Source organism: Piliocolobus tephrosceles, chromosome 3 (genome assembly GCF_002776525.5).
Source record: "Piliocolobus tephrosceles isolate RC106 chromosome 3, ASM277652v3, whole genome shotgun sequence".
NCBI classification, from domain to species: domain Eukaryota; kingdom Metazoa; phylum Chordata; class Mammalia; order Primates; family Cercopithecidae; genus Piliocolobus; species Piliocolobus tephrosceles.
In genome coordinates, this window is record NC_045436.1 from 78,751,729 (window position 1) to 78,777,985 (window position 26,257).

General features: G+C 42.9%; 1 protein-coding gene and 1 pseudogene across 1 annotated transcript in view; one reads left to right on the forward strand and one right to left on the reverse strand.

Moving 5' to 3' along the window:
- The window catches only part of METAP1 (methionyl aminopeptidase 1), a 74,476-nt gene that overhangs the window by 10,635 nt on the left and 37,584 nt on the right, over window positions 1-26,257 (forward strand). The window lies entirely within an intron of this gene.
- Window positions 21,948-22,771, reverse strand: LOC111525501 (annotated as a pseudogene).

Below are 26,257 nucleotides of genomic sequence, written 5' to 3' on the forward strand. Positions count from 1 at the left end.
ACGTCTCTTAATTTAGAATAATCCTCATCTTATTTTCATGATACTAACTTTTTGAAGAGGCTAGTCAATTGTCTTGTAGAATGTTACACATTTTTGATTAACTGATTGTTTCCTCAGAGTGTCTTTAAGTTGTTCTTTTGTCCCCTGTAGTTTCTGTAAGCCAGAAACCTGACTGCTTTGTTAGATTTGTGAAACACTTTTTTTTTTTTTTTTAGACAGGTTCTAAAAAAAAAACCTGCCCAGGCTACAGTGCAGTGATGCGATCATGGCTCACTACAGCCTCCGGGGCTCAAGTGATGCTCCTGCTTTGGCCTCCAGAGTAGCTGGGACCACAGGCATGCCACCATGCCTGGCTAATTTTTGTACTTTTTGTAGAGATCTCCCTATGTTTCCCGGGCTGCTGTCTAACTCCTGGGCTCAAGTGATCTGCCTGCCTCGGCCTCCCAAAGTACTGGGATTACAGGTGTGAGCCACTGTGCCTGACCGTGAAAGTCCTGTGACAGAACTCACAGGTGATGTTACCCACTTCACATTTCGTCACATCAGGAGGCACAGAGTGGCTGGTGGTTCTATTCCTGGCAGAGCACCATTGATTGCACAGGTGCTTCTTTTTAACCTCACAATTGGCATTTAATCTGTGGGATGTTATTCTGGCACTTGGAGAATATGCATTTTCTTTACAATCTTTCTCTGAGTGGTTTTAGCATCGCGATGATCGTTACCTGATAATTATTTCAGTGGAGGTTGCACATGGTGATTTTCTTCCTAAATCTGTCATTTAATAGTTGATTTTTTTTTTTTTTTTTCCTGTAAGGAAGAGTTTTCCCTCATCAACTGATGAATGAACTACGTTCCACCATTCCTACCAAGAAGATAGAAATGGTTGTGTACTGGGCACTTCCCAGTAGTTGCAAATGTTTGTTGTTTTCAGTTAGTACCTTTGTATTGGCTTCTTTTTTATGTTCAGATTGTCTCACATTTGATTAGTGTTATCACCTTTAAAGTTGCTTCTATATCCTTTTGAGTCTCCTCCATTACTCTCTGATTGCTTCCTAGCTCTCTGGTATATGATAAAACACATTCCCTTATACTTTCCCAACCCCAGATCTGCAGTCAGTCTTGTTTCTAAGCAGCCCTGGTTTCTGGGAGGAATGTTTTTAGAAATCTAGATCTGAGTGCTAGGTATGCTTCCTCCTGTAATGTCCTCGCCTTTAGAAGAAGGGGTAGTGACATCTTCAAGGAACATTGCTGATGTGGAGGACACAGATAAAACAGCTAAAGAACAGTTTTTAAAAGCAGTACACTAAGTAGCTGAACAATGGACTAGGTAAAGACAGGCTCTGAAAGGCCTCATGAAGGAATTAAGAACTGAATTTTGATAAATAAAATAGGTGAAAATCAAATAGATGAGTAGGTAAATAAAACGGTATATATTAAGGTGAAGGAGAGGACATTCTCTTCAGGGAAAGGATGTGTTTATGGAAGTAGGAGCAAGCTGAGGCATGTGGGTAGTAGCAAGTAGATTAGCAGCTTTAAGGAAGAGTCCAAGAAATATAAGGAAATGAAATGATTGTTAGTAGGGATAGAGGCCTTGCTGTTCAGTTGAATATTTTTTTCCAAAATGTAAATATTTCCTTTTAAATATTTTATTATAAAAAGGAGTACATAATCTTTGCAGAAATTTAAAACAGAGGTGTGTTAAGTGAAAACTATCATAATTCTAGCATCCTAAAACCAAAGCATTGTTTGGTTTCTTATCTTTCCAGACTTTTATATATGTATTATATACAGGTTAAGAACATGGATGCTGTCTTAAGAGGGCCTGCATTCAAACCTCTACTTGCCGTTAATTACCTCTGTGTTTTTTGGACATGTTAATCTGTTCCTTAGCTCTCTCTGTAAAATGAGGTATCTGTGATAATAGTACCTACCTCTTGATGGTGTTGTGAAGATTAATTCTCTGCCTAATCAGTGCTTGGTATATAGTAAAATCTCAAATGTTAGCTGTTGTTTCTTCCTTTGAAAATAAAATAGAATTTTTGCTCTGCATTATATACACCTATACGGTTTTGTAATTTACCGTTTTTTACATATCTTTTAAAAATTTGTTACAAAAAACACATTTAACTTTACTGTCTTAATTATTTTTATGTGTGTAGTTCAGTAGTGTTAAGCATATTTACATTGTGAAACAGAGCTCTAGAACATTTTCATTTTGCAGAACTGAACTCCATACCCCTGAAACAGCACCTCTCGTTTTTCCTGTTTCCCAAACCCCTGGTAACTACTATTCTACTTTTTGTATGAATTTGACTACTTTAGATACCTCTTATAAGTCGAATTACACAATATTTGTTCTTTAGTGACTGGCTGATTTCACTTAATGCCCTCAGAGTTCCTTCATGTTGTAGCCTGTAACAGGGTTTCCTTTGTAAGGCGGCATAGTATTTCATTTTATGTGTACCGCACGTTGTATTTATCCATTCTCCTCTTGATGGACATTTGGGTTGTCTCTACCTGTTGATTATTGTAAATAGTGCTTATGAACATGAGAGTGCAAATATCTCCTTGAGACCATGCTTTCAGTTCTTTTAAACATATACCCAGAAGTGGGATTGCTGAATCACACGATTATTTGTTTTAGTTTTTTGAGGAGCAATCATTCTGTTTTCTGTAGTAGTTGGATTGTTTTACAATTCCAACACAATGTGCAAGGGTTCTGATTTCTCCACATCCCCGCCAACATTTGTTCTTTTCTGTTTTGCTTTTTTCATAGTAATCATCCTAGTGGGTATGAGCTGATATTTCATAGGGGTTTTGATTTGCATTTTTCTGATGATTAGTGATGCTGAGCACCTTTTGTATGCCTGTTGGCTAGTATATATCATTTTTGGAGAAATGTCTGTTTAAGTCCTTTGCCCATTTTTAAAATTGGTTTAATTCATTTTTTGATGTTACGTTGAAGGAGTTTTAAAGTATAACCTAGATATCAACCCATTACCAGATATGTTATTTGCACATCTTTTCTCCTATTCCATCGGTTGCCTTTTACTGTGTTGATTGTGTCCTTTGATGAACAAAAGTGTTTGAGTAATCTCATCTGTCTGTTTTTACTTTAATTGCCTGTGCTTTTGCTGTCATATCTAAACAGTCATTGTCTAGTTCATTCTTATAAAGTATTTTCCCATTTCCCTTACGTTTTCATCTAGGAGTTTTATAGTTTTGGGTCTCATGTTCAGGTCTTTACTCCATTTTTAGTTAATTTTTATATATGGTTAAGACAAGGGCACAACTTTATTCTTTGGCACTTGGATCCAGTTTTCCCAACAGTGTTTATTGAAGACACTATTCTTTGTCTATTGGCACTCTTGTCAAAAATGATCTGAGGCCAGGTGTGGTGCCTCATACCTGTAATCCCTGCACTTTAGGAGGCTGAAGCTGGAGGATTGCTTGAGCCCAGGAATTCAAGACCAGTTTGGGCAAGATGATGAAATCCTGTCTCTACAAAGAATACAAAAATTAGCCAGGCGTGTTGGCATGTGCCTGTAGTACCAACTACTTGGGAGGCTGAGGCAGGAGGACCCCTTGAGCCCCAAGAGTTTGGGGCAGCAGTGAGCTATGATTGTGCCACTGCACTCCAGCTTAGGTGACAAGGTGAGACCCCATCTCTAAAAAACAAACAAACAAAAAAACCCCAAAAAACACATATGACCAAATACACAAGGATTAATTTCTGGATTCTGTTCCATTTGTCTGTGTATCTGTTTTTATGTCAGTATTACACCGTTTTCATTACTGCAGCTCTGTAGTATGTTTGATATCAGGAAGTGTGAGTCTTCCAAATTTGCTCTTTTTCTGAATTGTTTTGGCTATTTGGGTCCCTTGAGATTTCATATGAATTTTAGAATTTGTTTCAATTTCTGCAAAACATGCTTTTGGGATTTTGGTAAGGATTGCTTTGAATCTGTAAACTGCTTTGGGTAATATTGACATCTTAACCATATCAAGTTTTCAGTTCCATGAACATGGGATGTCTCTCTATTTGTGTTGTCTTTCTTTTGGCGGTGTACTGTAGTTTGCAGTGTACAAGTCTTTTAACCTCCTTAGTTTAGGTTTATTTCTAGGGATTTTATTTTTAATGCTATTGTAAGTGGAATTGTTCCTTAATTTATCTTAAAATTATTCATTGTTAGTGTATAGAATTGCAACTGATTTTTGTGTGTTGATTATCCTGCAACTTTAGTTTATTAGCTCTAACAGTTTTTTTTTAAATGAAATCTTTAAGGTTTTCTACATGTATAAGATCATGTCATCTGTGAACAGAGATAATTTTACTATTCCCTTTTTAATTCGGATGCCTTTTATTTCTTTTTCTTGGCTAATTGCTCTGGCTAGGACTTTCAATACAATGTCGAGTAGAAGTGATGAGAGCTGGCATCTTTATCTTGTTCCTGGACTTAGATGAAAAGCTTTCAGTCTTTCACCATTGAGTTTGATGTTAGTTATGGGCATCTTGTATATGAGCTTTGTTATGTTGAGGTAGTTTTCATGTATTCCTAGTTTGTTGAGTGTCTTTATTTTGAAGGAGTATCAGATCTTGTCAGATGGTTTTTCTGAATCAATTGAGATGATTATGTGATTTTTATCCTTCATTCTGTTAATGTGATGTATTAAATTGATTTTTGTTTTAGAATATTCTTGCATTCCTGGAATAAATTCCACTTGGTCATGGTGTATAGTCCTTTCAGTGTGCTGTTGAATTCATTTGTTAGTGTTGTTCAAGATTTTGCATCAATATTTATCAGGGATACTGGTCTTTAATCTGTATCTGGCTTTGGTATAAGGGTAATGCTGGTTTCAAAGAATGAACTTGGGCCGGGTGTGGTGGCTGACGCCTGTAATCCCAGCACTTTGGGAGGCTGAGACAGGTGGCTCCCACCTGAGGTTGGGAGTTCGAGACCAGCCTGACCAACATGGAGAAACTCTTATCTCTACTAAAAATACAAAATTAGCCAGGCATGGTGGCTCATGCCTGTAATCCCAGCTACTCGGGAGGCTGAGGCAGGAGAACTGCTTGAACCCAGGAGGCAGAGGTTGTGGTGACCAGAGATTGCTCCGTTGCACTCCAGTCTGAGCAACATGAGCAACAAGAGTGAAACTCCATCTCAAAAAAAAAAAAAAAGAATGAGCTTGGAAGTTTTCTCTCCTCCTTTTTAGTTATTGAGTCTTATCTCTTTTTTTCTTCGGTAATCTAGCTAAGGGTTGGCCACTTTTTTTCTTTTCATTGTTTTTGTTTTTTTGGGTAAAGATGGGGTCTTGTTATGTTGTCCAGGCAGGTCTTGCATTCCTGGCCTCAGGCAGTCCTTCCACCTCAGTCTTCCTTATTGCCTATTAGTTTCTAATATTATTCTGTTAGCCTTAGGTTTTATCTTTTTTTCTTTTTCTAGTTCTTGAGGTAAAAGTTGGATTGTTAATGTGAATTTTTTTTTTTTTTAAAGACAGAGTCTTGCTCTGTCACCCTACAGTGGCACGATCTTGGCTTACTGCAACCTTTGCCTCCTGGATTCAAGCAATTCTTCCGCCTCAGCCTCTCGAGTAGCTGGGCTTACAGGCGCCTGCCCCCACGCCCGGCTAATTTTTGTATTTTTCGTAGAGACAGGGTTTCACCATGTTGGCCAGGCTAGTCTCGAACTCCTGACCTCAGGTGATCCGCCCTGCCTTGGCCTCCCAAAGTGCTGGGATTACAGGCATGAGCCACCACACCCGGCTGAGGTGTTTCTTTTTTAGTGTATATGTTTACAGCTGTAGACTTTCCTTTCGAAACATCTTTGGCTGTATCCCATAAGTTTTTCTTTTTTAAGATTTAAAGAAGTTTATTCTGAACCAAATAAGAGTGACCAAGGTCTATGACGCAGCCCCAGGATTTCTTGAAAACGTGTACCCAAGGTGGTTGGGTTACAGCTTGATTTTATACATTTTAGGGGTACAAAAGTTACAGGCAGACATTAATCAGTACATGCAAGATGTGCACGAGTTTGGTCCACAAAGGTGGGACAACTTGAAGTGGGGGCTTACAGGTCATAGGTAGGTTCAGAAAGATTTTCTGATTAGCAGTTGGTTGAAAGAGGCAAGTTATTATCTAGGGGCCTGGAATTAATAGAAAGGAGTGTCTGGATTAACATAAGGGATTGTGAAGACCAAGATTCTTACTATGTATTCCATAAGGTTTGGTATGCAAAACTTATGGGATATGTTTTTGTTTTTATTTGTGTAGAAGTTCCCTTGCGACTTTTTCTTTGACCCATTGGATTGAGAGTATGTTTCATTTCCACATATTTGTGGATTTTTCACTTTTCTAACTTACCTATTTTTTTTTAAAACCTAAGACATTGTAGACTTCTTTGCATGTGTAAGATTAATTTCATTACTTCTTTCTTTTATAAAAATATTTTTATTTTCTATACATACATTTGGAAGAAATTATTTCTTCCCAACCAAGTCCACCCCATTAACTGTCAATTTTTCTACATAAAAAAGATGCTAATACCAGCCTCACCTGTGACTGCTAAACAGGAAAAGATTACCTGGACTAGGCATTATTCCCCTAGTTGGAAAAAAGGCTGTTGGGCACGGGAGTTTGATCTTGTAAAGAAATTAATACTGACAAAGGATCTCAGCAAAGGATCTCAGCAAGGCTAGTTTACTTTCTGCAGAAAGGGTGCACTCGCCAGCAGTCCAGCCACAAGAACACACTGGACAAAGGAGACGGGGACATTTATAACCTTTACATCCTGATGCAATCCCCGATGGCTCTGCCCCATTCCTATTGGCTGGGATGGGACCTCACACTCTAAACTTAACTCGGTTGGCTAATAATTTAAAACTTTCCTAAATAGGAAGAAGGGAAAGAGGACAAAGAAAAGAGGAAGTTAGTGATGAGAGGTCAGAGGGGTTCCCAAATAAGGAATGGCATGTATCCTGATCTGGGACTCATTTAGCCTTGTGTCAACCTTCCGGAACAAGTTGGAGCAGCCTTGGAATATACACATACAGACATTTAACTGGGGAATCATAAATCCTTTATGAATTTAAGAAACTTTGAAGAACTTCTCCATTCCTTACAATTCTCTCCTCTTTTTGTTTTACAATTCTTCAAACTTGTCTAGCAAGTCTCTACTTTGTTATTTGGCTTGATCCCCTAATAAAAGCAGCCTTTCCAAATAGGGTTGGGGAGAGGCAGAGGATAGATTAAGGGTTGTACTGATGAGCCTTTGTATAAGCCCTCTAATACAGGGTATGACACAATGTCCCCCAAGTAGAAGTATACCTAACACAGTTATTGAAGAAGTGAGGATTGAGGTTGGGGTATCTTTCCAATTTCCAAACCAGTTTTCTAGCCAGCTAGAGACGGGTTATTTATGCCAGAGTTTTTAGCTAGCTCGTTTGATACAGCAGCAAGTCCCTCTAGGGCTCTTGTTATACTTCTTTCTGGGGCCGTGTTATTCAGAATGAACGTGCAGCACTGGGTTTTCTGTTTTCCTGTGTCATTTGGCTGGTAGGTCTTAATTGATCTGTAGTTCCCCTAACCATGTCTTTGTTGTAGTTAACTTATCATGGTTGATTATAGTAAATATAGCTTATCCAGTCTACATTTTTGTTTATCCTGACCCACCAAAATAATGTTGACTCGAATCTAGTACTTATCTGATCTCTGACCTTAAATTCATCAGGAACCCCCCTTGGAACACCTGTTGCGTCTAGGTAGCTATGAGGATCAAAGGATCCGTAAGGAGCTCTTCTAGCATGTTGGTGGTGGGGCGTTTCCTTTTTTTGTCGGTGAAATGCCAGGGTAAAAGGGATAGGCAATTGGACTGGAGTGCAAGTACCACTCCAGTTATACGGTGGAGTATCCAGTAAGTGCCCTCCCACAGTGCCATCATATGTCCCACTCGAGGATGGCTGATGGAGGCCTGATGGGTTAGCTCTTAGAAGTGCCTTACCTCCCTGCATTCCTGTGAAATTTCCGAGGAATATTGAGTTCTCCTGCCGTGAGAGGCATGAGGCAAACTTTACCCTGGAAGATGGAGGCTGAATGGCCCTCAGGGGCTGACCTGCAGGGTGTTGTACTTCAGGATATAGCAGAGAGAGAGCTTGGCAGGATTCATCATTCCAGGCTGTAGAATCTTAAAAGAGAGCTACCACACACTCCAAATCCGTCACGTGTGAAGACCACTTAAGTGGAAAGGGGACAGTCTGGGCCTCTGGCCTACTGTGTGTACAAGTTTAACAGTCACTTTTGTTTAGAGTGCGGACAGAATATTTAATCCATTCTAACCAGGCATTTGCATCTTGATACCCTGTCTCAATAGCTAAAGTCTGCTTTAAGTCATTTACTTGTACTACTGATGCTTTTGTCTTATCATTTAGTAAGGGACTAATCGGGATAATAGAAGTTTGATTTAAAGCCAAGACTACTGGGGTTGGAGAAGGGAAAGGAGGAGGAGGGAGAAGGCGTATTTCAAACATGCCTATAGGATCCTTCCTGTTGACATTTGCCCCAATACCATAGAGATGGCTGATTATCAATATTAGTTGAATCAGTAATAGAAATAAGAATAGGGTTACACTGACAAAGCTTGCAATCAGGGGAAGTGCTTCCTTTGGTAAAATAAAGATTAGGCCTAAGCTCAGTACAAATACCGCCTGTAGAGGTCCAGCCTCTGTATTGAGTGGTCTGTAGAACATCATTCCAACTGCTGCAAGGCTGCCATTCGGTGGGAATGAAGAAGTGGTGTCTTGGCTGTAATTGATCGCATCTGTGGGAGTGAGAGACTGTTAGATTAATTGGGGGACCAGGACATAAATATTTTTCTGAGGAGGCTAGTTGTTTTTGGTTATGTAGGTCCCCTCATACTGTCACTAGACAAGTGTCAAAGGGTATCACTTGAGGCGATTCCAATCTAGTTATGTTAATAATAAAATGAGAGAGAGTGAGAGGAAAGAAAGAAAAATAGAAACAAAGGTATATTAGGTTCTTCTTTTTTTTTTATTATTATTATACTTTAAGTTCTAGGGTACATGTGCATAACGTGCAGGTTTGTTACATATGTATACTTGTGCCATGTTGGTGTGCTGCACCCATTAACTCGTCAGCACCCATCAATTCGTCATTTATATCAGGTATAACTCCGAATGCAATCCTTCCCCCTCCCCCCCATGATAGGCCCCGATGTGTGATGATCCCCGTCCCGAGTCCAAGTGATGTCATTGTTCAGTTCCCACCTATGAGTGAGAACATGCGGTGTTTGGTTTTCTGTTCTTGTGATAGTTTGCTAAGAATGATGGTTTCCAGCTGCATCCATGTCCCTACAAAGGACGCAAACTCATCCTTTTCTATGGCTGCATAATATTCCATGGTGTATATGTGCCACATTTTCTTAATCCAGTCTGTCACAGATGGACGTTTGGGTTGATTCCAAGTCTTTGCTATTGTGAATAGTGCCGCAATAAACATACGTGTGCATGTGTCTTTATAGCAGCATGATTTATAATCCTTTGGGTATATACCCAGTAGTGGGATGGCTGGGTCATATGGTACATCTAGATCTAGATCCTTGAGGAATCGCCATACTGTTTTCCATAATGGTTGAACTAGTTTACAATCCCACCAACAGTGTAAAAGTGTTCCTATTTCTCCACATCCTCTCCAGCACCTGTTGTTTCCTGACTTTTTAATGATTGCCATTCTAACTTGTGTGAGATGGTATCTCATTGTAGTTTTGATTTGCATTTCTCTGATGGCCAGTGATGATGAGCATTTTCTCATGTGTCTGTTGGCTGTATGAATGTCTTCTTTTGAGAAATGTCTGTTCATATCCTTTGCCCACGTTTTGATGGGGTTGTTTGTTTTTTTCTTGTACATTTGTTTGAGTTCTTTGTAGATTCTGGATATTAGCCCTTTGTCAGATGAGTAGATTGCAAAAATTTTCTCCCATTCTGTAGGTTGCCTGTTCACTCTGATGGTAGTTTCTTTTGCTGTGCAGAAGCTCTTTAGTTTAATCATATCCAATTTGTCAATTTTGGCTTTTGCTGCCGTTGCTTTTGGTGTTTTAGACATGAAGTCCTTGCCCATGCCTATGTCCTGAATGGTACCACCTAGGTTTTCTTCTAGGGTTTTTATGGTATTAGGTCTAACATTTAAGTCTCTAATCCATCTTGAATTAATCTTCATATAAGGAATAAGGAAAGGATCCAGTTTCAGCTTTCTACTTACGGCTAGCCAATTTTCCCAGCACCATTTATTAAATAGGGAGTCCTTTCCCCATTTCTTGTTTCTCTCAGGTTTGTCAAAGATCAGATGGCTGTAGATGTGTGGTATTATTTCTGAGGACTCTGTTCTGTTCCATTGGTCTATATCTCTGTTTTGGTACCAGTACCATGCTGTTTTGGTTACTGTAGCCTTGTAGTATAGTTTGAAGTCAGGTAGCGTGATGCCTACAGCTTTGTTCTTTTGACTTAGGATTGTCTTGGCAATGTGGGCTGTTTTTTGGTTCCATATGAACTTTAAAGCTGTTTTTTCCAATTCTGTGAAGAAACTCATTGGTAGCTTGATGGGGATGGCATTGAATCTATAAATAACTTTGGGCAGTATGGCCATTTTCACGATATTGATTCTTTCCATCCATGAGCATGGTATGTTCTTCCATTTATTTGTGTCCTCTTTTATTTCACTGAGCAGTGGTTTGTAGTTCTCCTTGAAGAGGTCCTTTACATCCCTTGTAAGTTGGATTCCTAGGTATTTTATTCTCTCTGAAGCAATTGTGAATGGAAGTTCATTCATGATTTGGCTCTCTGTTGGTCTGTTACTGGTGTATAAGAATGCTTGTGATTTTTGCACATTAATTTTGTATCCTGAGACTTTGCTGAAGTTGCTTATCAGCTTAAGGAGATTTTGGGCTGAGACAATGGGGTTTTCTAAATATACAATCATGTCATCTGCAAACAGGGATGATTTGACTTCTTCTTTTCCTAACTGAATACCCTTGATTTCTTTCTCTTGCCTGATTGCCCTAGCCAGAACTTCCACACTATGTTGAATAGGAGTGGTGAGAGAGGGCATCCCTGTCTTGTGCCAGTTTTCAAAGGGAATTTTTCCAGTTTTTGCCCATTCAGTATGATACTGGCTGTGGGTTTGTCATAAATAGGTCTTATTGTTTTGAGGTACGTTCCATCAATACCAAATTTATTAAGCGTTTTTAGCATGAAGGGCTGTTGAATTTTGTCAAAAGCCTTTTCTGCATCTATTGAGATAATCGTGGTTCTTGTCTTTGGTTCTGTTTATATGCTGGATTACATTTATTGATTTGCGAATGTTGAACCAGCCTTGCATCCCAGGGATGAAGCCCACTTGATCATGGTGGATAAGCTTTTTGATGTGCTGCTGAATCCGGTTTGCCAGTATTTTATCGAGGATTTTTGCATCGATGTTCAACAGGGATAATGGTCCAAAATTTTCTTTTTTTGTTGTGTCTCTGCCAGGCTTTGGTATCAGGATGATGTTGGCCTCATAAAATGAGTTAGGGAGGATTCCCTCTTTTTCAATTGATTGGAATACTTTCAGAAGGAATGGTACCAGCTCCTCCTTGTATCTCTGGTAGAATTCAGCTGTGAATCCATCTGGTCCTGGACTTTTTTTGGGTGGTAGGCTATTAATTATTGCCTCAATTTCAGAGCCTGCTATTGGTCTATTCAGGGATTCAACTTCTTCCTGGTTTAGTCTTGGAAGAGTGTAAGAGTCCAGGAAATTATCCATTTCTTCTAGATTTTCTAGTTGATTTGCGTAGAGGTGTTTATAGTATTCTCTGATGGTAGTTTGTATTTCTGTGGGGTCGGTGGTGATATCCCCTTTATCATTTTTAATTGCATCTATTTGATTCTTCTCTCTTTTCTTCTTTATTATTCTTGCTAGTGGTCTGTCAATTTTGTTGATTTTTTCAAAAAACCAACTCCTGGATTCATTGATTTTTTGGAGGGTTTTTTGTGTCTCTATCTCCTTCACTTCTGCTCTGATCTTAGTTATTTCTTGCCTTCTGTTAGCTTTTGAATGTGTTTGCTCTTGCTTCTCCAGTTCTTTTAATTGTGATGTTAGAGTGTCCATTTTAGATCTTTCCAGCTTTCTCTTGTGGGCATTTAGTGCTATAAATTTCCCTCTACACACTGCTTTAAATGTGTCCCAGAGATTCTGGTATGTTGTATCTTTGTTCTCATTGGTTTCAAAGAACATCTTTATTTCTGCCTTCATTTCGTTATGTACCCAGTAGTCATTCAGGAGCAGGTTGTTCAGTTTCCATGTAGTTGAGCGGTTTTGATTGAGTTTCTTAGTCCTGAGTTCTAGTTTGATTGCACTGTGGTCAGAGAGACAGTTTGTTATAATTTCTGTTCTTTTACATTTGCTGAGGAGTGCTTTACTTCCAATTATGTGGTCAATTTTGGAATAAGTGTGATGTGGTGCTGAGAAGAATGTATATTCTGTTGACTTGGGGTGGAGAGTTCTATAGATGTCTATTAGGTCCGCTTGGTGCAGAGATGAGTTCAATTCCTGGATATCCTTGTTAACTTTCTGTCTCGTTGATCTGTCTAATGTTGACAGTGGAGTGTTGAAGTCTCCCATTATTATTGTATGGGAGTCTAAGTCTCTTTGTAAGTCTCTAAGGACTTGCTTTATGAATCTGGGTGCTCCTGTATTGGGTGCATATATATTTAGGATAGTTAGCTCTTCCTGTTGAATTGATCCCTTTACCATTATGTAATGGCCTTCTTTGTCTCTTTTGATCTTTGATGGTTTAAAGTCTGTTTTATCAGAGACTAGGATTGCAACCCCTGCTTTTTTTTGTTCTCCATTTGCTTGGTAGATCTTCCTCCATCCTTTTATTTTGAGCCTATGTATGTCTCTGCATGTGAGATGGGTCTCCTGAAGACAGCAGACTGATGGGTCTTGACTCTTTATCCAGTTTGCCAGTCTGTGTCTTTTAATTGGAGCATTTAGTCCATTTACATTTAAGGTTAATATTGTTATGTGTGATCTTGATCCTGCCATTATGATATTAACTGGTTATTTTGCTCATTAGTTGATGCAGTTTCTTCCTAGGCTCGATGGTCTTTACATTTTGGCATGTTTTTGCAATGGCTGGTACCGGTTGTTCCTTTCCATGTTTAGGGCTTCCTTCAGGGTCTCTTGTAAGGCAGGCCTGGTGGTGACAAAATCTCTAAGCATTTGCTTATCTGTAAAGGATTTTATTTCTCCTTCACTGATGAAACTTAGTTTGGCTGGATATGAAATTCTGGGTTGAAAATTCTTTTCTTTAAGAATGTTGAATATTGGCCCCCAACTCTCTTCTGGCTTGTAGAGTTTCTGCCGAGAGGTCTGCTGTTAGTCTGATGGGCTTCCCTTTGTGGGTAACCCGACCTTTCTCTCTGGCTGCCCTTAAGATTTTTTCCTTCATTTCAACTTTGGTGAATCTGGCAATGATGTGTCTTGGAGTTGCTCTTCTCGAGGAGTATCTTTGTGGTGTTCTTTGTACTTCCTGAATGTGAATGTTGGCCTGCCCTACTAGGTTGGGGAAGTTCTCCTGGATGATATCCTGAAGAGTGTTTTCCAACTTGGTTCCATTTTCCCCCTCACTTTCAGGCACCCCAATCAGACGTAGATTTGGTCTTTTTACATAATCCCATACTTCTTGCAGGCTTTGTTCATTTCTTTTTCTTCTTTTTTCTTTTGGTTTCTCTTCTCACTTCATTTCATTCATTTGATCCTCAATCGCTGATACTCTTTCTTCCAGTTGATCAAGTCGGTAACTGAAGGTTGTGGATTTGTCGTGTATTTCTCGTGTCATGGTTTTCATCTCTGTCATTTCATTTATGACCTTCTCTGCATTAATTATTCTAGCTATCAATTCTTCCACTCTTTTTTCAAGATTTTTAGTTTGTTTGCGCTGGGTACGTAATTCCTCCTTTAGCTCTGAGAAGTTTGATGGACTGAAGCCTTCTTCTCTCATGTCGTCAAAGTCATTCTCTGACCAGCTTTGATCCGTTGCTGGCGATGAGCTGTGCTCCTTTGCAGGGGGAGATGCGCTCTTATTTTTTGAATTTCCAGCTTTTCTGCCCTGCTTCTTCCCCATCTTTGTGATTTTATCTGCTTCTGGTCTTTGATGATGGTGACGTACTGATGGGGTTTTGTTATAGGTGTTCTTCCTGTTTGATAGTTTTCCTTCTAATAGTCAGGACCCTCAGCTGTAGGTCTGTTGGAGATTGCTTGAGGTCCACTCCAGACCCTGTTTGCCTGGGTATCAGCAGCAGAGGTTGCCGAAGATACAATATTGCTGAACAGCGAGGGTACCTGTCTGATTCTTACTTTGGAATCTTCCTCTCAGGGGTGTACTCCACCCTGCGAGGTGTGGGGTGTCAGACTGCCCCTAGTGGGGGATGTCTCCCAGTTAGGCTACTCAGGCGTCAGGGACCCACTTGAGCAGGCAGTCTGTCCGTTCTCAGATCTCAACCTCCGTGTTGGGAGATCCACTGCTCTCTTCAAAGCTGTCAGACGGAGTCGTTCGGGTCTGCACAGGCCTCTGCTGCTTCCCCTGTTGTGTTTTAGCTGTGCCCTGTCCCCAGAGGTGGAGTCTACAGAGACAGGCAGGTTTCCTTGAGCTGCTGTGAACTCCACCCAGTTTGAGCTTCCTAGCGGCTTTGTTTACCTATTTTTAAGCCTCAGCAATGGCGGGCGCCCCTCCCCCAGCCTCGCTGCTGCCTTGTGGTTAGATCGCAGACTGCTGTGCTAGCAATGAGGGAGGCTCTGTGGCCGTGCGACCCTCCCGGCCAGGTGTGGGTATAGTCTCCTGGTGTGCCCGTTTGCTTAAAGCGCAGTATTGGGGTGGGAATTACCCAATTTTCCAGGTGTTGTGTGTCTCAGTTCGCCTGGCTAGGAAAAGGGATTCCCTTCCCCCTTGCGCTTCCCAGGTGAGGCAATGCCTCGCCCTGCTTCAGCTCTCGCTGGTCGGGCTGTAGCAGCTAACCAGCACCGATTGTCCGGCACTCTCCAGTGAGATGACCCCAGTACCTCAGTTGAAAATGCAGAAATCACCGGTCTTCTGTGTCGCTCGCGCCTGGAGTTGGAGACTGGAGCTGTTCCTATTCGGCCATCTTGCTCCACCCCGAAAGTCTGTCTTTAGGTTCTTCTTAATTTTAACTTGGTGGGACTTGGCCCGGGGACCACAGCCCAGAATGCTGAGAGTTTCGACGCTTTCTTGACTCAAGTGTGATGGGTCTACCCCTTCTGGGCAGTGCGAACTGCGGTTTTGATGGTCAATAACACGGGGTAGGGTCCTTCCCAGGTTAGCTCGAGCCTTCCTTCCTTCCATCCCTTTATGAAGACGTGGTCTCCAGGCTAATGCGAGTGTACTGGGAATTCCAAGGGTGGTGCTTGTGCAAAAAGACCTTTGGTTTTAAGGGAAGAAAAAGTAGAGAGTCCAAATATGTATTTTATAAGGAACTGATCCTTGGTTTCAAAGGTAGGCACATCAGCTGAGGAATACAAACAAGGCAATCCGTATAACATTTCACAGGGGGATGAACGTATATCTCTTCGGGGTGCTGTCCCAATTCTGAATAAAGCAATAGGGAGGCATTTGGTCCATGGTAGGTGAGTCTCTAAAATTTAGTTAGATGACTTTTAGGAGTCTGATTCATTCTTTCTACTCTCTCGGAGGAGGAGGGGTGCCAATGAATATGGTATTCCCATTCTGTGTCCAGCACTTGGGCCAGTTTTGTAATGTGTGCCCTAACGTGGGTCCTATTATCTGAGTGAACGTTTTCTATTAATCCAAACTATGGTATAATATGTTCAATTAAAGCCTTCATTATATTAGTGGCAGTGGACTTTGAGAAAAGAGTGGCCTCTACCCAATGAGTGGGATGGTCTACTATCACTAATACGTATTTTAGTCAGCCTACTGGCAGTATTTCGGTATAATGAACTTGAACACTTTGGAATGGTCTTAGCCTAGGTGTTCTTCCTCCTAGAGGTAGTTTCTTTAGGGCCTGCTTATTCGTTTTCTTACAGATAATGCAGCTGTCAGTGACCTGTCTGGCCAGGGTATAGATCCGAGTACATCCGTAGACTGAGGACAGCCTCACATAGGGCCTGAGGGCCCCAGTGCGTTCCTTGGTGTGAATGGGCCAGAACTTCTCTCATAAGGAGTTTGGAGAGCATCTCTCTCTGATCTGGGAGAATCAATTTCCCTTCTGTATTTTCTTTAGCCCACATTTCGCTCAGTTTTTCCTTTTAGGTGGAAGAGAAAGTAGCTAATTTGGGGGAGAGGAGGCAGGGAGTTAGATGAAATATTTGTTTCACAGCCCTTGCTGCTCTTTTGGCTACCTGATCTGCAGGATTATTACCTCTATTTTCAAATGAAAAGTCATGCTCGTGTCCAGGGACATGCACAATAGCTGTTTCTCCTGGTAGCTGGAGATTATTTAAAACACAAGTCACTAATGACTCATGAGCAAGCTCTCGACCTTGGCTGTTCATCAGGCCTCTTTCTGTCCCAATTTTTCCAAATGTATGCGCTACCCCAAGAGCGTACTTAGCGTCTGTGTAAGTGATTCCTATCTCATTTTCTGGATATTTAAGGGCCTGACTGAGAGCAAATAGTTCACAGCCTTGGGCGGAATAGGTATCAGGTAATTGCCGTGATTCAATTTCCTCAAGAGTTTCTGCATCCACCACAGCATATCCACTGTGCCTGTTTCCATCAAACATCCGAGAGGATCCATCTAGGAACAAATGTTTTCTTGTTTTATAAGGGGTTTCAGATAGGTCTGGTCGAACCTTGGTATGATAATTAATTAAATCTGGACACAAATGCTCTGTCTGCAGCAACGGATTCCCTGTTAAGAATCCGGCAGGGTTGAGTGAACTGTCAGTAGTTATGGTTAGATCATCTCTTTCTAATAGGATAGCCTCATACTTTAAAATCCTAGAATCAGTCAGCTAGCTTTCCGCTTTTTGATTTAGGATGACTTTGACCTCAAGGGATGTACTTACTGTTAAGTGTCCCCCAAAGGTAATCTTTCTGCTTTCTTCCACTAATATGGCAGTGGCTGCCACAGACTGGATGCACTGGGGACACCCACTGGCAACTGGATCTAAGACTTTGGACAGAAAGGCAACTGGTTGCTGGTGGCCTCCATGTTCTTGAGTGAGTACTCCAAGGGCCACTCCATTGTCTATGTTAACAAGAAGATGAAAGGGTTTTTCTAAAGAAGGCAGGGCTAAGACAGGGGCAGATATCAATCATGCTTTTCATTCATTTGTTTGGTCTACTTCATCAGAAGTCCTTATAAGCGGGTCTGGCCCATTTTTAGTTAATTTCTCATATAGCGATTTACTTCTTAATGCATAAGAATCAGTCCATAATCTACAGTATCTAATCAATCCCAGAAATTTTGTAAGTTCCTGTTTTGTTTGAGGCAGGGGCAAGGAGACATTTCCCTTGACCTGTTCAGGTCCTATTCTTTTTTTGCTCATGCTAATTAGATGACCTAAATATCTAACTTCTGGTTCTACATATTGGAGCTTTTCTTTGGAGACCTGCAGTCCCTTAGAGTATAAGTGATTCAGGAAATACACAGAGTATTGACTTTCTTTTGGTATATTTTCTCCAGATATAAGTATGTCATCCATATATAGGATTAAATGTAAATGTGGTGAAGTGTCTGTCTCTCTAATAATGCCGTCTAGAGCATGAGTAAAAATATTTGGTGAATCCGCAAATCTTGGGGCAGTACTATCCACTGGTACTACTGCTTCTGTCCTGTATGGGGGTCCTCCCATTTGAATGTGAATAGATATCGGCTGTCCTCAGCCAAAGGACATGCCCAGAAAGCATCCTTTAATCCTCTATTACAGTAAACCATTGATGACTTTACGGAATTTTACTAAGGTTAGTATATGGATTTGGCATAGCAGGGTGAGTGGTTTGAACTATTTCATTTATAGCTCTGAGATCTTGTACTAATCGGTAGGATCCGTCAGACTTCCTGATAGGTAGGATAAGGGTATTATACGGAGACATGCAAGGCTCTAAAAGTTCATCTTTAATAAGGCCTTCAGTCACAGGTTTTAGTCCTACCCGGCCTTCCAAGGAAATCAGGTATTGCTTCCTCTGGGCTACTCCCCCCTTGGAACCTTTAAATGTATTTATGTTGGGGGAATCTGTAACCTCCCTTGGTTTCCTTCTCTTGACCGTAAGTCCGGATGGATTTTCCTTTCCTCAGTGATAGTTAGCAGATAGGGAGAGGGAAGGAACCCCTTTGGCCCTGCTTGCAATCCAAGACCTAACTTTAGCATTAAGTCTCTTCCTAACAAATTAGTGCCTGCTTCAGGAAATAATAGAAATTGAATATTAGCTGCCCGATTTTTGTATCTGACTTCTGTATCTTCTAGGATTTTGGCCTTAAACCTCTCTCCTTCCACCCCAGATACTAGTAGCTCTTCTGGAGAACAGCTTAGGCCACTTGGAGAAAAGCATAAGGGAGAACAAGTTGCTCCAGAAGCAGTGAGGAATGTTATCAGTTCATGGTTTGGTTCCACCTCTAAATTTATCAAGGGCTCTTGGTGGGAATCAAGGTGGAAAAGAAAGAGCCCCCGACTCCCCTGTTCTTCCTCTCCGAAGGTTGGCATGGAATTTCGTCTGTGGACTTTAGCTCAGGGCATTCTCTCTTAAAATGACCTGTTTTTCCACATTTATGTTACCTGTCCTGTCCCCCTTCTCATTCTCTTCTGGAGCTCTTTTGTTTTGATTTCTCTTCATCTGCTCTACGTCTCCAACTTTTATGACACATGCTATGGTCTTCCTATGTTCCATTTCGACCTTGCCCCCTAACTGTGTGCGATGGCCCCCGTGGGCGCTGGTCAAAATCTCATCCTAGGTATATTTGGTCCTGGTGAACTCCACCAAAAAATTTTTGCCTTTTGTTTTTATCTGTCTTCATCCCTTCTCACGTATGCTTTCTGTGCTGCTTCTAAAAGTTCTTCAGTTGACCGAGTTTTCCACCTCTCTGTCTTTTGTAGCTTCCTTGCAATATCTGGCTAACTATTGGTAACAAAATGTAATTTTAACATACCTTGTCCTAGTGGACTGTCACGATCTATATCAGTGTACCTTCTCATCTGCTCCCTTAGTCCGTCTAGTACATAGATTCCTCATCTTTCTCTTGTTCATCAAAGACCTTAGTGGGGTTTTGGGGTCTGGGTGCAGACTCCTTGATACCTTTTATAATTAATTCTTGTAGATCCCTCTTATTCTCCTGGTGAACAGCATTATTATTATTCCATTGTGCGTCCAGAGCAGAAAATGTAACATTCGCTGCTGGAATATTTTGACCGGCAGGGTTATCATGTTCCCAGGTCCCCATAGCAGCTCTACGGATCATGTTCCACTCTTCCTTTGAAAAGAGTATACCAGCCAGGTGCAGTGGCTCATGCCTGTAATCCCAGCACTTTGGGAGGCCGAGGCAGGCGGATCATGAGGTCAGGAGATCGAGACCATCCTGGCTACCATGGTGAAACCCTGTCTCTACTAAAAATACAAAAAATTAGCTGAGCGTGGTGGCAGGCACCTGTAGTCCCAGCTACTTGGGAGGCTGAGGCAGGAGAATGACGTGAACCCGAGAGGTGGAGCTTGCAGTGAGCCGAGATTATGCCACTGCACTCCAGCCTGGGCCACAGAGCGAGACTCCGTCTCAAAGGAAAAAAAAAAAGGAAAAGAGGATACCCAGGATTGACATTAATTCAGTCCAAGTATATAGTTTGAGACCTAAAAACTGGTCAATTTGCTCTACTACTCTCTCTGGGTCATCTAGCAAAGACTTAAGCCCTTTCTTTAGACCTGGGACTTCAGAGGGGGTTAAAGGGGCTTTCAAGAATCCAATTGTGTCCCTACCCTGTGGCACCTCCTTTAGAGGGAAGAGCTGAAAAGCTGGGTCTTTGGAGGCACAGGGAAAGGGAAATTTTTGAATATTCTTTCTACGTTCTCTCTCTCTCAAGCCCTTTTTTTAAGGAGAGATCAGAGGCTTCTGCCTCTGGAGCCTGAGGAGGAGGAGGTGGGACTACCATTGCCTGAGGAGGAGGAGGCGGGACTAGAAATGGAGGAAGATGGTTTAGGGGATCCCACTGGATATTCTCTTTTTACCCTCCTCCATCCCTTTCGTCAGATCCCTTAGGGGATAAAGAGAAACTGGCCCCTGCTGCCAGCACATGGCATAGTATATCTCTTCTGAAGACATAGGACTCTTGCAATTAACATACAGTTTTAGAAGCTGGCAGACGCAGTCTTCATTTGAGCCATGCTTTGGCCAGAAAACAGCAGGATTTAAAATTGGTTCTTGGGTCCACAGAAAGCAACAATACTTGATCATTAGTTGCTTTTTCTTATGTTTAGTCCTTTCATTTTTTTTCCAGTGTGTAGGCATAAGTCCTAAAGGACTATCAGGAGGGATTCAGTCTTTTTTGCCTCCTTCATCTCTGACCTGGTTTCCAGTTCCAGGCCTACTAGAAGTATTCCGCATATTGGGTGAGACTTTTTCCCAGTAGACTCAATCCCCCAGATCCTCCAGCTCAGAGGTATCTTGTCTGCTCAAATGTGTTTCCTCCTTTTCCCCTGGGATTAGCCTTCCCCTTTTTAGTCTTAGTTTCTTATTGCCTGTATTCTCAGTTCCCTGGAGATAACTTTCTCCCCTCACACTCGTCTTACAGTCACTTTCTCTCAACCGCAATCATTCACTCACGTGCGTCACACATATTCCCTCAAGGAAGGACTACTAAAGAAGTAGTTTGCTGCCCTCTAACAGTTTTTCCTACCTTGGCTCACTCATGAGGTCTCCTGGTCCCGCGATTTTAAAAGTTTCTCCTTGTCCCCTGCATTGCTGAGAATCCAAATGTATTCCTTGCAGCAGGTAAGCCCCGGGTATCTCCCTGGGGTTGCCGCAACAGGACATTTGGGTGCCTCCCCACAAGAGAGGACCAAGGACCGGAGGGGAAACAGTGTCCCTCTACAGGCCATGAAATTTATGGGCACAGGAGTTCGATGTCAAGAAAGAAACTCTGAGACAAAGGATCTCTCAGCAAGGCTAGTTTACTTTCTGCAGAAAGGGTGCACTCCCCAGCAGTCCAGCCACGAGAGCACACTGGACAAAGGAGACGGGGACATTTATAACTTTTACATTCTGATGCAATCCCCGATGGTTGTGCCCCATTCCCATCGGCTGGGATGGGACCTCACACTCTAAACTTAACTCGTTTGGCTAATAATTTAAAACTTTCTTAAATAGGAAGGGAAAGGACAAAGAAAAGAGGAAGTTAGTGATGAGAAGTCAGAGGGGTTCCCAAATAAGGAATGGCATGTATCCTGATCTGGGACTCATTTAGCCTTGTGTCAACCTTCCGGAACAAGTTGGAGCAGCCTTGGAATATACACATACAGACATTTAACCGGGGAATGATAAATCCTTTATGGATTTAAGAAACTTTGTAGAACTTCTCCTTCCCTTACAAGGCCCTTCCTGGGGGCAGGAAGTGGGATTTTAAGAGGACCCTATAGCAGCAGGCAGCCAGGAGTCAAACAAAAAAAGCATATGCAATAGTCATAGGCATGCTATTGTGACAGTATGAATTAGCCAGGCGTGTACAGGAGTTCAGATGGGGGAATAGTGGAAGCCCACAAAACTTTCACGTTTGGGCCCTCACCAAAGCAGTGAGACTGGGCCCTCACCAGTGCAGAGACACTGGTCTGAGAAACACAATAAAATGTCTACCTGGGTAGTCATGATCATTCTATTATGAGGTAGACAGGAAGCAGAGTGGGGCCAGGAGATGGAAGGGGCCTCCCTCGCCCTCAGGAGTCCCTGACTATGGAAGGTCCTTCCACACTCTCTGAGGGTGGCGGGGCTCCAAAGATCCTGACCAGGAGCGCTTTGTTGGAGCAGGTCTTGCCCTGGGCAGTTGCCAGGTGAGCCCATTCATGCCTCCCTGGCTGTGCTGCTTTCTGGGTCATCAGTTCCTGCTCAGTAGGCTGCTGGGCAAACGTCCAGGAGCCATCTGGGTGAACAAGGTCTCCATCAGCAGCAAAAAAGCGTTGTCCCCGTTCCACACTTTGAAGATAGAAGACGGTCTCACACTTGGCCTGAGGGACCTCCGCTCTCAGGCGCTGTCTGCCTGTGCACCTGGTGCTCAAAGGCAAGGTGCTCGCTGTGGTGGGACCAGGTGAAATGGTGCAGGTATTTGAGATTCCATAGGTCATAATGGAAGGGGCTGCACCTGCAGGCACCCATAGGCGTGTTGTGTAGACTGGCTGCCACGCTCTTGGCTCTATGCTTGTCACGGAACTCCACCCATCCCTCGTTGTAGTCCTTGCTGTAGGACTGCTTTTTTTCCCTCCCAGGGCTGCTACTGCCTTCTTTTTGCATCTCATGAACCAGTCCTCAGCCTGAAAGAAAACGTGTCTGACCTCACCACAGGTGCTAAGAAGGTTGCGGATGTGCAGGGGCCGGAAGTGTGGTGGGATATGGCCCAGGTACATAATACCTGGCACTACCTGCTGCTTGTTGCCATAGGCCTTTTCTTTGGATTCCTCCTGTTCCTTCTCTGCGTCTAGTGTCTGGTCTGTCCCTTCCAGCGCCTTTATTCTGTTGCGGCCTTCTCCGATTCTTCTGCCTCCATGTTGACTGACAAGAGCAGCACGACCTAATTTCATTACTTCTAATGACTGCATAGATTCATTTGCATGATTAAATCATAACTTAACCTATTTTATATTGATGTATGTCTGAATTCTCTCTAATTTTTCACAATTATAAGTAATGCTATAGTGAGCATTAAGTTGCATATGTTTTGCTCGTTTGTCAGATTATTTCCTTTGGTTAACTATTTGGAATTGAGCTACTGGATCAAAGTATTTTTTTGTCTTTGTATATGTGTTTACATTTTAAGTATTTGTAAGTATTTATATATATGTTATATCTTGATAAATGCAAATCCTTGTAGTTACCAGGTGACTACTCAGCTTTCTTGCTAACATTGTGTGGTGTGCTTATTTTCTCACACTCTCATCAACATGAATTGATGTTAAATTTGAGATGGTGGAAAAGAGATAATACAGGATTTTAAGGTAATAGGACACATTATGGGTGGTCACAGTATGAAAACCATTTAATGTTAATTCTAGCCACAAACTTTAGGTTTGGAATAGGAAAGAATTTGAGAAAGGTTCAAGATGGGGAGATACATTGTGAAGCTGTCGTAGTTTGCGAGTCAGTGGGGCCTAAAATAAGGTGGGAATTAGTTGCACAGGTTAATTTGATAGATGCTAAAGTAGTGTAACCATACAGTGGGTTCACCTTGCTCGCTGCCTAGACAGAGCTGATTTATCAAGACAAGGCAATTGCAATAGAGAAAGAGTTACTCATGCAGAGCCAGCTGTGTGGGAGATGGGAGTTTCAGTACTCAAATCAGTCTCCCCGAGCATTTGGGTAAGGAAGGAGACCACCCCTTATATTGTCCTATGCCCAATTTCTGCCTCCAAAGAAAGAAGAAGTAAAAACTTAAAGGCAGAAATGAAATCCACAAGCAGACAGCCTGGCGCTGTGTCCTGGGCCTGGTAGTTAAAGATCGACCCCTGACCTAACCAGTTATGTTATCTATAGATTCCAGACATTATATGGAAAAGCATTGTAAAAATCCCTGTCCTGTTCTGTTCCGTTCTGATTACCGTTGCATGCAGCCCCCAGTCACCTATCCCCTGCTTGCTCAATCGATCACGACACTCTCACGTGGAACCCCTTAGAGTTGTGAGCCCTTAAAACGGACAGGAATTGCTCACTCGGAGAGCTTGGCTCTTGAGACAGGAGTCTTGTCAATGCTCCTGTCCAAATAAACCCCTTCCTTCTTTAACTCGGTGTCTGAGGGGTTTTGTCTGCGGCTCTTCCTGCTACATGGGGATCAGCGTTTTTACAGATAATTTGGTTGGGGGGGGGTGGGCAGTGAGTCGGGAGTACTGATTAGTTGGATCAGAGATGAAATCAGAGAGAGTCAAAGCCATCCTCTTGTGTCTGGAATTGGTGGGTTCTTGGTCTTGCTGACTTCAAGAATGAAGCCGTGGACCCTCACGGCGAGTGTTACAGTTCTTAAAGATGGTGTGTTTGGAGTTTCTTCCTTCTGATGTTTGGACGTGTCGAGTTTCTTCCTTCTGGTGGGTTTGTGGTCTTGCTGACTTCAGGAGTGAAGCTGCAGGCCTTTGTGGTGAGAGTTACAGCTTGTAAAGGCGGTGTGTCTGGAGTTGTTCGTCCCTCCTGGTGGGTTCGTGGTCTCACTGGCTTCACGAGTGAAGTTGCAAACCTTCACAGTGAGTGTTACAGCTCATAAAGGCAACGCCGACCCAAAGAGTGAGTAACAGCAAGATTTATTGGGAAGAGTGAAAGAACAAAGCTTCCACAGTGTGGAAGTAGGCCCAAGTGAGTTGCTGCTAGCTGGCTCAGGCAGTCTGCTTTTATTACATTATCTGGCCCCACCCACATCCTGCTGATTGGTCCATTTTTCAGAGAACTGATTGGTCTATTTTACAGAGAGCTGATTGGTCCATTTTGACAGGGTGCTGATTGGTGCGTTTGCAATCCCTGAGCTAGACACAGAGTGCTGATTGGTGCATTTACAATCCGTTGGCTAGACACAAAAGTTTTCCAAGTCCCCACTAGATTAGCCAGACACAGAGTACTGATTTTGGTGCGTTTACAAACCTTGAACTAGACGCAGGGTGCTGATTGGTGCATTTACAATCCTTTAGCTAGACCTAAAGGTTCTCCAAGTCCCCACCAGATTAGCTAGATACAGAGTGCTGATTGGTGCATCCACGAACCCGGAGCTAGACACAGAGTGCTGATTGGTGCATATACAATCCTTTCGGCTAGACATAAAAGTTTGCCAAGTCCCCACCTGACTCAGGAGCCCAGCTGGCTTCTCCTAGTGGATCATGCACCAGGGCCATGGGTGGAGCTGCCCGCCAGTGCCACGCCACGTGCTTGCACTCCTCAGCCCGTGGGCGGTTGATGGGATCGGGCACCGTGGCGCAGGGGGTGGCACTCGTCAGGGAGGCTTGGGCTGCCTGGGAGTCCACTGCGTGGGGGCTCAGGCATGGTGGCCTGCAGGTCCCGAGCCCTGCCCTGTGGGGAGGTGGCTGAGGCCCAGCGAGAATTTAAGCGTGGTGTGGGTGGGCTGGCAGTGCTGGGGGACCCTCCACAGCTGCTGGCCTGGGTGCTAAGCTCCTCACTGCCTGGGGCCGGCAGCACCAGCTGGCTGCTCAGAGTGCGGGGCCCACGGAGCCTGTGCCCACCCGGAGCTTTCGCTGGCCCTTGAGTGCTGTGTGCAGCCCCAGTTCTCACCGGCACCTCACCCCCCACACCTGCCCACAAGCAGAGGGAGCCGGTTCTGGCCTCAGCCAGCCCAGAGAGGGGCTCCCACAGTGGAGCGGTGGGCTGAAGAGCTCCTCAAGCTTGGCCAGAGCGGACGCTGAGGCTGAGGCGGCGCTGAGAGAGGGGACTGCTAGCACATGGTCACCTCTCTCTCCTGCCGAGTCAGTTCCTGGGTAGGGGCCACAAGACCACATAAGCCAGTTTACTCATCTGGATGATGGCATCTGATCATCAAGTGAAGGGTCTGCAAAATATTTCAAGCACTGATCTTAGGTTTTACAATAGTGTTGTTATCCCCAGGGGTGATTTGGGGAGGGTCAGAATCTTGTAGCCTCCAGCTGCGTGACTCCTGAAACATAATTTCTAATCTTTTGGCCAATTTGTTAGTCCTACAAAGGCAGTCTGGTTTCCAGGAAGAAGAATTTGGTTTGGGAAAGGGCTGTTATTGTCTTTAAGTTGTTCCCAACCTCTTTGGCACCAGGGAAAAGTTTTGTGGAAGTCAATTTTTCCATGGACTTGGGGGTGCTGGGGATATGTTTTCAGGATGAAACTGTTCCACCTCAGATCTTCAAGCATTAGATTCTCACAAGGAGCGTACAACCTGGATCCTTGCATTTGCAGTTCACAATAGAGTTTGTGCGCTTTTATAAGAATCTAATGCCACTGCTGATCTGACAGGAGGTGGAGCTCAGGCTCCACCCGGTAATGTGGTAATGCCAGCCCATCTGTTGCTTGCCTTGTG